Below are 10238 nucleotides of genomic sequence, written 5' to 3'. Positions count from 1 at the left end.
CCCCGACGGTCCCGGGGTCTCGGCCCCGCTCGAACCGCCGCCTCGTTCTGTTATTTCTTGGTCGACCAGACCCTCCGGAGGAGTATCGGCCACGTGGCCGGACACGGGCAGCACGTCCTCATCGTTGCTGTCGTCGGAAGAGTCCACCGGCACGTTCTTCTTCTTTGCCACCTTCTTTGACATCTCGGCGTGGTTCGTAGTTACTCTGACACCAAATGTAGTGTTTGACTTTACGCGGACAACTTCTGTCTTTCTTCGAACACCGCTTTATTTACAACATTCAACATGTCCTCCACACTCCACAGTATCCTGGTCACCACGGCTTGCTCACCGTGCTCGTCTCGCTCACCACCTTTGTCTCCCTACTATTACTTCACTTGCTTCGCACTCAGCGACTCCCCGTTCAGCAACTCTGTACACAGCGTCTTCAGCTCCCCTATCGCTACGCTCACTCCACTGCTAACTGCTTCGTCTTGCCTCAGCTTCGCTATTGCTACGCTCACTCCACTGCTAACTACTTCGTCTTGCTTCAGCTTCGCTATCGCTACGCTCACTCCACTGCTAACTACTTTGTCTTGCTTCACACTCTGTTCCAACTCCGTTTCCCACTCTGTCTCCAAACTCTGTTTCCAAACTCTGTTTCCAAACTCTGTTTCCAAACTCTGTTTCCAACTCCACGTCTTCCTCGTCCAGCTCCCAACTCCAACTCTGCCGCTCTCTGTGTGTCTCCCCCAATTTATCCCCATTCTCATTATCGCTAATTAATTGGCCCGCGTGCCTCCACACACTTCGCGTCCTCAAACACCTGCCTTTCTCCAAACATCTCGACGCCTCCTCGCCCTTGACAACAGCCACAGCCAATCACCGCGGTTGCTGATCCTCTGGCTTAATTGGCCCAACTGTTACCTCATCATCCCAGCCTTTGCACCTGGCTGTCCTAACACGACCCACACTGTTTTCGCCTTCTCCACAGGCTGACCCAAGATAACCCACACTGTCCATGTGATCATGCAATCGCGCAGTTTCCACAACACACCTTCATACTCCACTACATAGATATTGTGACACGAAGGTGGATCGGTTGGCATAGACTAAACAGTTTTTATTTTATTTTACCAGGTAATGCCCAGTGAGCTACATAGCTCTTTTTCAGAAGAACCTGGCCACAAATGACCGCTAAACGAAGTGGCTTATCACGTGGAAATGTATAGCAGCAGCCAACTAATCTAAACGCGTGTTGATTGTAAATTTGGAGAGATAAACCGGAGGATCCGGAGAAAAATCCACGGGACCACAGCGAGAGAGACACGCAAACTCCAAAGATACAAGCATCAAGGTCGGGATCGAACCCATGACCTCCGTATATACGAGGCGAGGTAGTCATCTCGCCACCGTGGTCCTGACCACACGACCCTGTGGTTCTCTACGCCGGCGTTAATAGGTGCTCGCTAAGAGCACTCGCCTGTGTGATGTGAAAGTCTGCACAGTGGATCTGCGTGTGTGTGTGGGCATGGTAAAAGTGCTGTGGATACGCATCATTACATCCATACATCGCAGGGAATTCGCTTTAAAAAAACACACACAAAAGAAAGCAAACAAACTACAAAGGCGACCTTTACAATTCGCCGGGCAGAAAAATAAACACAATTACGGACATTAGGACACGGCGCGCAAGATAAGGTCGGCTGAGATCTGCTAAGGGGAGAGACCCTGTGGAGTGTATGGGCACGGGGAGCCGCAGAGGACCGGCGACCAAGGCAAGAAACACCGGAGCGGGCACCAACGGCCCAGGGAATGGAGAGCCGGCGACGATTTACGGCACCGCCAAGTCAGGGAACCGCTCTCACGAAGGACAGACAGCTCCTATTGGTTTCCCGCACTCAGTTTGTCCAGCCCTGATGAGAGACGATGGGGGCGAGTCGACCCGCAAGCATGATTTGAGCTCGCTGATGTGAGCGGTTTTGTGCGACGCACACCTTCAACAAAGTAGAGCTCACCGGAGGCAGTACAGAAAGTCAGGGTTGACAGGTCGTTTGTAAATGTTGTTTGATAATGGTCAGATTTTCAGTTTCGGATACAGTCTATTCTCCTATAATGCTGCGTGCTGTTTTCATAACGCGAATTGGGTGTTTTATGCGACAAATGTATTATAACGCTGTATGCGAATTGGATATAACGCGATCGAGTGAACTATGTCGCGCGAGTAGGATCACGTAAGGCATTGGGATGCTGCTGGATGCTGCTGGATGCTTCTAGATGCTACCCACGCACCTCAGTTTTTGTTCAGCCTGCGTGTACATCTCACGTGTAATTGCGGACTGTGCTTTACCCTACATTATTTATTATAACCCAATTTTCCCATAACGCTGTGCTCTTCAGGAATGCAACTACTGCCGCGTTATAGAGCAGACCGTATGTATTATTTCATTGTCAGCAATGTCTTATCGTTTTTCAGATTTCCCCCCCATCCGCATGGGATTTATCTGGGCACTGTCAAAAGTACAAAATAAGGCCTGGGCCCACACGCCACCAGCAGGTACCTCCTAAAAACGAGTCTTGAGACTCGGTGGAAATCATTAAATCACGAAATAAGATATAACAAATTAAATTTGTTAATTAAATGTGTTATATCACTGTTATTATAATTATATATTTAAACATATAGTATATACTGCATGCGTGATCTCCGAGTCAGCAGAGTGTTGTTTTTATATTCAACATCGAGGCTCAACAAAAAAAAAGTATTTCTTTTGAACAACTTTTGTTGTGTTTAGTTTGTTGTCCTTCTCCCGCACCTCCCGATTAGCGCGGTTGACTACGTACGGTGCAAACATACATACACACATGCAACTCGTACATTGTACACCCACTGCCACCCATCCCGCGGTGAACAGCGGAGAGTTTACCGTGCCAAGTAAACCGCTGTTGTCACGAGCATGGGCACGAAGAACGCCACTGACAGAAGATCAACCCAGCACCTGGCAGTGGGCGCCTCATACACGTGCAGTGACACCCGACACAGCAGTCTTCAAGAATCGATAGTCTCTATTTCCTCCGGCACGAGACACCGTCTTCAAAGATTCTCTTCACTCCAAGCGTCCCGAGCTCTTACTCCACTTTCCTCCTTACTGTATATCCCTCAAGCCCCTTTTCTCGAAGTTTCCTGGACCCACTTTCCCTCCAGCCAATCTCCTTCCACTTTCCCAACCGACCTACCTGCCAATAATTTTCCGTTTCCCGCTCTTTTCATTTTTGTATTTCTACCTCCAATCCCCTTCAATTTCCCTGCCTTCAACCAATCCCCTTTCAGGCACCGTTAAGTAAACAATAAGAGGGCTTTGTTTTTACTTGCCGACTGTCTGTGAGTATTGTCGGTAGGGATAGAATCGCTACACGCGAGCAGGCATGCTGCACGGCTGGCCAGGTTATCCGGGACTTTCTCTTTTGCTTGTGTAGAGACAAACTTGAGAGACTCTTTCAGGAGGCACTCTGTTTATTTATAGCATTCGCAGGCACAGGGAAAACTACAATAAGGTCAAGACAGCAACAGGCTGCTGAAGACGAGGGTAAGATGATGTTGTCGATGATGACGAAGACTTGACGAGACTTGACGGGCTCCAGGGGTCCACTCCAACATCGGCCCTGAGTCCTCTCCGGGGTCCCCCTTTTATTCCCCCAGCGCAGCCTCGCTCCCCCTTGGCTACGCCCCCCTTCTAGAACCTCCGAGAAGGTTCCTGGGCTTCTCCCGTACCCCCTCCATCACCTTCTCTCTACATCCTTTCATTCCGCCTACCCACTTACCTGCTGGCCGACATGGTTGCCATGGCAGCCGAGCTCCTTTTTGCCAGCAGCCAGCGCTGCATGCCGTAGTGACCCATTGCGTATCACTACACTTGCATGTTTATATGTATGCACCAAATCGCCACGACTCTGCAGTGTACGGCGAAAGACGGCGTGACCAACTGCTGCTGTGCGCGTGCGCAGTTGAGCGGTGAACAGGTTCGGATTGCCTGCGAGCATGTCCGGCCGATTTATTTCTGAATGTTTCTGTGCATGGAAGGAAACCGGAGTAACCCCCAGTGAACCCCGCGCGTAGGAGGTGTTAACGCACTCCACCATTGAACAGATACCATGTCACCAACCTACTCGCCGTACTGCCCAATAAGAAGTATTGCCTGCAAGGTGTGTTTCACACACATCACCATTGTTCCATCTCTTGGGAACCCACCGATCCCTCGTCAAAGCCAATATAATATATGTCAAACATTCTAACCAACCGCTGACACCATTTCCAATGAATTAACATCAGACGACGAACATTAAGATATATTCACTATTCGTTTGGTGGCTGAGGATCTGGGTTCGAATCCAGGTTTCGGCCGCCCGTGATTCGTACCGGGTTCTCGAGTGTAGTGCGTTGAGTGTCTCAGCCCGGTCACCACTCACTGCATACAAAAATCACCATCGTATTACATTTGGTTATGCGCTTAGTAACGCCAGCTCCCACATTTAAACCGTATCGGTTTAGGCCGGCATGAGATGAACGTTACCCTGCAGCAGGGTGGCGAGAGGTAACTGGGAGATGAAAAACTGTGAAAACTGTTTTTTTTATTTTACCAGGTAAGGCCCACTGAGCTGTATAGTTCTTTTTCAGAAGCGAGACCTGGCTGTCATAGATAATAGCTCAACGAAGTGGCTTATCACATGGACATTTATTGCAGCCAAATACTCTTAACGCGTGATGTTGATTCTAAATGTGGAAGGGAAAAACCAGAGACCCCGGAGAAAAATTCACGCGACCATGAGAGAGAGATGCAAACTCCAAATATACATGCGTCAGGGTCAGAATCGAACCCACGACCTCCTGTATACTAATATATCTCGTTAGTTCTGCGATATCTGCTTCCACGGGATGTTCCTTTACACGTGTGTGACTGCACTGCTGGAGTTTGTTTTCTTTCCCACGTGGATTCTTCATCTCGTGAGGTGGCTGTGACAAGGCGAGGGATCCTCCACGACGCTTCTGGGCCAGAAACCCTCAACCGCCATCCGCTGCACGAACCATGACATCAGCAGCAGCAGATGCGGCCTTCTGTACTCGATGCACGAATGGAAAATTAAAAACTCTCCGGTGTGCGACTGCGGTCACCAGGCAAGAAGAGTTTGCTGTCCACGGTTAGCTACGTACGGCGTGAAAGAAGTTATGCATACATACAGTGCCGAGAAAAAGTTTGTGAACCCCTTAGGATTTTCACACATTTAACATATTCTTGGTTCTTTCGGTAAAGTAACTTTACCGAAAGAACCAAGAATATGAATCCCTGTAGTCACGAAAGCTTTAAATCAACATTTAACATATTTAAAACGTAAAATATTATTAGATCTTAATAATAGATAATGATCACCTGATTAAACAAATGGCCAAAAATTATCCTCATGATTCTACATTCAATAACCACGTGTGGAAAATCATGTGAACCTTTAGATTCGGTACACTTCACATGACGACTCTCATTGCCCAATTCACAAAGGCAGAGGAGGCATCAACGCACAGTGACGATTCACCACTCCGCTACTCCTTACGTAATGATCTCACCTCAAAGTAGAATCACAGCCGCTGCTGTGCTTCAACATCAGCCACAAGAAGAGGAGCGATAACCACATTTGGATAGGATTCGGAGAAAAAACTTCACACTTTCTTAGGAATGTCTTCACCAGTCAGTTTAAAATGTACCCGGATACTTCATCCAGCAGCAGATTGACCACCGTTGCTTACGATGATGTTTAGAGCGGTAAGAGGTGAATAGCTCCACTCCGTGCTCTTTTTTGACCAAGGAAACTGACTTCATATATAAATTCAAAAAACATGTTGTGATGGAAAGTAACGATTCAATTACACGGGATTTGCTTTTTTTAAGCCACTTATTTCCCCACTCTTCAGTTACAAAAATCAAATGAAAGTTACATTTTAGCAGCAGCAGCAACAACAAAAAAAAGTTCACAGCACCCAGAAGGACTGCTGCTCATAAATTACTCACAGCTGTTGCCAGGGCAGGGGCCAAAGAATAAAATAAAACTCCGTTCTGGAGTCTTGGGCTCATGGCCCAGAGCCTCTTGTGAAACAGAATTCATAATGTGGCACAAATCGTATGAATGAAGTCTTATTCCGGGCGCGGCATAAATATTTTGGTCTCGGCCAGGTGGGCGCTGTGCTTAAGAGAGCGATTCGGAAGGTCGTGAGTTCAAATCCCAGTTTGGGGGGCAGGCGGTGGTGGAGGGGGGGCGGGTAGCTCATCCAGTTGGGATGAATACAACGAGCACGAACTTTGTGGTAAATCGACAGCGATTGTCCTAGGGGGGATACTGCCCCACCACCACCGCTATAGGAATGTGGAATTTCCACCAATTAGCTCATGGCTGTTATCCGGCTGTGTCAAAGGGCACGGGCAAGGTCACTTTAAAATCATGAATAAAAGTGAAACGGTTCAATAATATAGCAAATCGTCGCTCGGTTCTTTGGGCCGAGAGAGCCTATAAAAAAAAAACAGGACTCGCAGGTGCAAGTCCCCGAGAGTCAATTCGGCGCGGCTCTGAAGTCGCCCGCCCGCCAGTCCGCCTGCCCACCCGCTCGCGGAAATTTTCACTCTGCTCTCAAAGCCACCGCCGCCGCTCGAACCGGGAGCGCGGCTCTACCACGGCCCGGCGCAGTCGATGCCCCCCCCCCCCAAACAACACCTCAAATCTCGATAGCTTGGCTGTTGCGGTCGCCCGCCCTGCCTTAAAGCGCCCGCTCTCACAGTCTCACCACTACCACCGCCGCCGACAAAGATGCCCCCTCCGCCGTATAGCCTGAGCAGACTGTTGGGGCGAGTGCTGTTAGCGAGCACCTGCGAGGGCCGGTACGGCACACGAAGGGGTTGGGTGGCCAACACCACACCTGGCCGCCTTTGTCTCCCTGCTGGCGATGTTTAGCGAGCACCAAAGATAAAGACAAAGATTACCCGTATAGCCTGAACAGACTGTTGGGGCAAGTGCTGTTAGCAAGCACCTATGAAGGGCGACACGGCACGCGAGGGGGTGGGTGGCCAGCACCACATACGGCGGCCTTTGTCTCCGCAATGGCGATGTTTACACACCGCACCAGGTACTCATTTGAGGCTTAGTCGACCTAGGGGAGGCCCAGGACCGGTTCAAATGATTGTCGCTGGTGTTGGCCGTGAGCGGGAATCGAACCCGGGTCGCCGGGTTCGTTGCTCAGCGCGCTTACCGGTACACTTCCCAGCACCACCACCAACGCCACAATCACCAGGTCTCAGCCGCCAACCTCTGGGTGCCAACCGAACGCCTCATTACCTGCCCTCCTTCCACCCCGCAACACGCGTCCCACACATCGCAACCTCCTCTTCCTAATGCCCTACTGCAGCATTTCCTTGCCTGAAAGACGTGCCCTGCGCCATGGTTGCGGTGCGCGTTGGAACACTGAACAGCAGCAGCAGCAGCGACTTCCGTCCCAGTGTCTGTGGTGCCATTGCCACTGCTGGAGGCTCATCTGCGCCACCACGGATGTCTCAAATCCTAGGTCAGAGCCCCTTAAAGCCACCGCATGCCAATGACATAACGAGTGTGTAACCCTAACCCTACAAAGTGTAAAGCAATTTTCAACAAAACCTGCCCGGGTGTTGCGTGATAATGAGGTAATGAGCCTCTCATTCCCTTGATGATGATTGCGCCCTAGAAATTTTGCTCAACATACCGATATTGCAAAGCTCAAGGCAAGAGGCGTGCACTCGCGCCATCGTTACTGCCCCGCGCAAACGGGCTACGCACGGTGTGAAAGAAGTTCAACATACATACAAGCGTAGGACAACCACTGTTGTCTCCCCATAAAGTAGTACTGAGTTATTGACCCTGGAGATATGATGATGATCGGCAAAGTAAACCCCTGACCTGGATATGAACTCGCGACCTTTAATTGGCGTGTCGAGTCCTCTGCAGAGTGACACCACTTGAGTGTGGGACGTGTTTAATGTTTTTTTTATTTTTACACAAATGAAGATACAGAACTCTGCGGATTTACAGAGCTGACGTCTCGACGCGACCACATCTCAAGTGGCTGTCGAGAAAAACAAAATCAGTGGGCACGTTTATGCTGCGGAGAGAGGCGGGACATAGGCAGGCGAAGAGAAAAAGGCTGCCACTTAATGATGAAGCGATTGACCAAGTACAATCCACTCTGTTGCTCGCGGCAAATGGTATACAATTTGCATAAGACTCTATGATGTATGCAAATGACTCGAGGCTAATGGAGCAGGTGAGACGGTGCAGGTGAGACGGTGCAAGTGAGACGGTGCAGGTGCAACGGTGCAGGTGAGACGGTGCAGGTGAGACGGTGCAGGTGCAACGGTGCAGGTGAGACGGTGCAGGTGAGACCGGACAGGTGAGACGGTGCAGGTGAGACAGTGCAGGTGAGACGGTGCAGGTGAGATGGTGCAGGTGAGACAGTACAAGTGAGACGGTGCAGGTGAGACGGTGCAGGTGAGACGGTGCAGGTGAGACAGTGCAGGTGAGACAGTGCAGGTGAGACGGTGCAGGTGAGACGGTGCAGGTGAGACGGTACAGGTGAGACGGTGCAGGTGAGACGGTGCAGGTGAGACCGGACAGGTGAGACGGTGCAGGTGAGACGGTGCAGGTGAGACGGTGCAGGTGAGACGGTACAAGTGAAACGGTGCAGGTGAGACGGTGCAGGTGAGACGGTGCAGGTGCGATGGTGCAGGTGAGACGGTGCAGGTGAGACGGTGCAGGTGAGACGGTGCAGGTGAGAGCACACATGTAGGGGATTAAACTGAGAAGAAACGTTACCTGGAGCTACTAAAGATATATATAACATAGAAATTACACAGGTGCTGATAGAAACACACCGTGTCAACCCAAACGGTTTACCCCGTATTCTTGTACAGGGAAGTTGAGTTTTCAGGTCCATACGGCGTACAGCCGTCTCAATAGGGGCAAACATTTGTTGTATCTATGTTTGTGTTTCTCCCTTGCGATGGGACTTTGTAAGATGAACGTTGAGATTTATAAGGGGCACGGGGTGACCAATGAGGTCTGAATTGGTCTGTAATGAGGTAAGGGCACTGATCAGGGCTTGACTGGTGTGGAGAAACTGGAAATGGAACAGGCGGTGGAGAGATCATTAACGAAGGTAGCAGTAAATGAAACGTGGTCAGCGAGCGGACAGAGAATGAAGGGCCGGGCAGGAAAGAAGGACCGTCACCCACAGTTGACAAAGACGGAGTGTGTGCATGCCACGCTGGAGTGTTTCCTCGTCGAGAGTTGTGAAAACGCCGATTGTAAACTGTTAATAAAAAAAATAAAACAAGGGGTTTCACCTTACTCTTCTTCGACACGTCGTCGGAGCTTCTTGTACACATGTAAATGACAATGGAGCCTGCATGCGGTGTGAGGGGACTAGTGGCCACGCGAGGTAACGACAGGGGGTATCAGCTGTGAGTGCGAAGGGGACTGGCAGCTACGGGAATGTTCGAGAAGGGGAGCGTGGTCAGGTGACGGAACAAGACGGTGGAGTCTGCTGGTAGAGCGAGCGTCCAGAGTCAGCGAGAATAATCGAGAAGGGGGGGTCTCGTGTTGATATTTCAGGGAGATGCGTGGGAGATTCGGGGGCTGTTGCAGTGGGGATCTCCGCCTGATGTCAAGCCAACGTGTCTTCAACAAAGTGCCATCTCAAGAGAAGTGTGTCAAGTCGTCACTACACACACACACAGCGCAAACGAGATGGACTGCTGAAGAGATGGGGAGGGGGTGGGGACGAGTTGCTCGTCCCCACATTTGCGGCACACTCCAGAAAGGGGGGGGGGGGGAGGGCGTATTTGGGGTTAATCGCGTAAATATAGAAATGTGTCGTGAAAACCCGCAACCACCCGACACAGCCAACTAGTAAGCGTTGTCACGTAAACAGAACGTGCCAATTCGTCACTAGTACAGCACACCGGTGTGTCGGAGAGCCAAGCCACATTTACAATCTGAGTACGACGTTTCGCCAGTAATTGCAACTCGCTTCATCAGCCAGACACGACGAGGGTCGGTGACCAGCACCAAGCCTGGCCGCCTTTATCTCCCCAGTGGCGAAGTTTACCACACACCACGCCAGGTACTCATTTGAGGCTGAGTCGGCCCAGGATCTGTTCAGATAATCGTCACTGGTGGTGGTGGCCGTAAGT

The sequence above is a fragment of the Petromyzon marinus genome, chromosome 12 (genome assembly GCF_048934315.1).
Source record: "Petromyzon marinus isolate PM22_M1 ecotype Great Lakes invasive population chromosome 12, UKy_Petmar_22M1.pri1.0, whole genome shotgun sequence".
In the NCBI taxonomy this organism is placed as follows: Eukaryota; Metazoa; Chordata; class Hyperoartia; order Petromyzontiformes; family Petromyzontidae; genus Petromyzon; species Petromyzon marinus.
This window is presented reverse-complemented; position numbering follows the sequence as displayed.